A 3093-nucleotide genomic window follows, 5' to 3' on the forward strand; every position below is an offset into this window, starting at 1 on the left:
TATTATATGCTAAGCATGACATGATATTGCATTATATTTTGCAATAAAAGTATTTATGATTTAATTGGTTTTATTTATAATTCCAATTATTTAAGAAAATCGAGTAAGGATATTGTTGGTGTCCTTGACTCAAGAAAATTAGTTTTCAATCTTTATTATTAAATTTTGAGAACTCGGAGTGATGAATCAAAGAATGTCTAGCACGTCCTCTATGACTTAAGAAAATATTAAGGAGACCTATTAAGAATAGAATTTCTTGTAGGCTTTGTGGACCAAGGGGATTAGCGTTGTTTTCCCAAGACAAGTTATATGTGTATGATCTTCAGGCTTTGCCTATCCAGGTGGGCATTACTTTCATATATATCAAATGAGTTTAAATGTTACGTTCAAGCAAGTTATTTCATGATAAAATCTTTGAGTTAAAGTTATTTCAAGTATTGTCTTGCCATAAAATGTTTCAATTTTAGTATGATATCTATCTGCTTTGGCTTTGCCAATGATGCAATCAAATTCGGGTCCTGAGCAGTTGATAGCTATCCTGCCAGGGCTAGTGTACACCAGTGACCGTGAGTCATCTAGCGGGTTGGCCGGTCAAGTGACCGTGAGAGGTGGCCACCTCTCCGGCACATAGTTTCAGATATGATAGATTACAAGAGAACTTAGTCTGCAGACGAACCTTAAGAATCACAAATGAATTTAGTAAGCTTGGGCCTTTTTAGCGAAAAACCCCCTTGCTGTACTATTTATGATGGCATGACAGTTTACAGTCTTTAAGCATGTATTTTATACCTAGGCATACGTGCCCACTGAGTGCTTTTGTACTCAGCCCTGCATATGTTTTCTAAATGTGCAGGTTGAGCTGATGTGATGATGGTGCTGCAATGAGCGGAGTTTCCAGGGTTGTTAATAAATAGTTAACCTGTCTAGAATATGTCTTCATACATATGTCTGGCTACTTTCCGCTGCAAGATGTTGTTGATGTTATAGTATGTTATGTCATACTTTGAGTCTTAAGAGAATGGTTTCATATGATGTATAACTTGATTAATGATATTAATTAAGTTTTATGCTGTCTTTCATAGACTATTTTCAATTGAGTATTCATGAATAAAAATGACGAGTTTTATTAAGATGAGTAAGTTTTACGGCTATAAATGACGCCCCTTTTCTTCCCCTTCTTCTTTAACCCCATCCCTAGTCGTAGATCACTCGGCTTAACTATCCTTAGTTAGGGCGGGCTGTGACATTAACACACAGAAAACGCGAGTTTCCGCCAGCCACATTTTAGAATTGAGAACTAAAACTCCATTGTTAAACCCTTTCATTGTAATCTTCAGCTCACAACTCTTCAGCCCTCTCTTTTTTCTTGTCGATTTCTGAAGAGATCAAAGGTAGTTTTCTGCATCTCAAATTCTTCTTCTTCTTCTGCCTCATATGTTGAAAAAAAATTCTATCTATAATTCTCTTTGGATTTTATTGGAAAATCTATCGAAAAAGAATTGTGCTAAGCAGTTTTGGTTGGAGATGGCCTAACAGGAAATCGGAATTGTATATGTCATGGAATAAGATTTTCTGTTGTGAAATAACAACAAATTAGTGAGTGTTTTGAGGTGTATACGGATTTTTGTTTGTCGGCTTTGCTTGATATGCATTCTGCAAGACGATTGAATGAACTCTTTTTCCAAATTTATGTTTCAGTTTTTGAAGCATTCGGCCTAGCATATCTGACTGAGAATGCCTTTTATTTGAATTGATTATTCACTTATTATATGATTGAATGAACTTGAAATTCAAGTCTTTCAATTCAGCTCGGCTCAATTCCACTAGAAATTTCATATGTTAGCCGCCCCTGATATCTAGTGTGGAGATCAATGCCTAGCCTTTGCCATGGCTCAAATAAAGAAAGAGTCAGTAGGAAAAGAAGATTGTTGTGTGAAGGTCTCTCGTTTGTTGCATTTATTAGAAATACCTGCTAGGGAAGTGGACAAATTGTGTCTTTGCTGACTGAGCGTTCAGGGGTGGGGGGAAAGGAATAATTTCAATTATACTCTTGGAGGGCTAGTAGAAGTGTCACAGCCCGCAATCCCTAAGGATGGCTTAACCGGGGTTATGACTCGGGAAGGGGATTAAGAAGCGGGGAAAGAAAGGGGCATTTACTTAACAATCAAACATTTTACGAAAAGAGACATTTATTATATAACACTAGGATCATAACTGATCACTTGGGCAAAAACAAGACATTCGTTCAGGAAGGCCCGTCGAAGTGGATTACCCAACAAAAGAGTATCATACTTAAAATAAAATATTAACATAATCAGAGTATCTTGCAGCGGAAATACGTGTGAATTATACATATGAAGATGTATACTCAAGGTTACATTATTATTTTATGTCAAAAGGGTACATCCGCTCAACTCCACTCCATTCCATCACCCGCTCAACCTGCACATTAGGGAAAACAACATGCAGGGCTGAGTAAAAATACTCAGTGAACATATGCCGGAAACATAACATTTTATATCATTTATTGTACTGCCAACAGTAACACACAGGGTTTTACTTGAAGGACCTGTGCTTACTAAACATTTTCTTCCATTTCATAAAGTTGGATGCGCATCCCATTTTCAGTCTATATGATCCATATCTGTTCCTTTTACGCGCCGGGAAGGAGGCCTCCTTCCACGGACGCTAAGACCGGTCGCAAGCGACACACAGTCTCCATGAGTGTACACGTTAACCCTTACTAGCAAACCTTCGTCTAGCGTAGGGTCCGAATTCGATTTCCTTTATAGTTGGCGAACCAACACAGATAGGATACATACATAAAACATAAACATTTTTGGCAGACAATCATTTCATAAACATTTCCTTTCCTTTCATAAGAACCATTCATCAATTAATCATTTCCATAAACATTTCATTTCATAATAATCATTCATCATTTGAAATATCACAGTTATATCATGTCATTCATTTCATTTCGTATAAGAGGCCTGTATCCAGGGGATCTCTATATACGTGTTTTAAGAAAGCCCACCTTATCCGTTCCCACAACGGGCGTAGAGTTACTTCCCTCTTTAGCTATCAATTCCC

General features: G+C 37.2%; 1 long non-coding RNA gene across 1 annotated transcript; it reads left to right on the forward strand.

The window, feature by feature from the left end:
- The first annotated feature begins 262 nt into the window (after window positions 1-262).
- LOC131011938 (uncharacterized) lies at window positions 263-1130 on the forward strand. The gene is made up of 2 exons (XR_009097141.1): window positions 263-341; window positions 854-1130. It is a non-coding gene; the product is annotated as an uncharacterized LOC131011938 (long non-coding RNA).
- Window positions 1131-3093: the final 1963 nt, after the last annotated feature.

The sequence above is a fragment of the Salvia miltiorrhiza genome, chromosome 2 (genome assembly GCF_028751815.1).
Source record: "Salvia miltiorrhiza cultivar Shanhuang (shh) chromosome 2, IMPLAD_Smil_shh, whole genome shotgun sequence".
NCBI lineage: Eukaryota > Viridiplantae > Streptophyta > Magnoliopsida > Lamiales > Lamiaceae > Salvia > Salvia miltiorrhiza.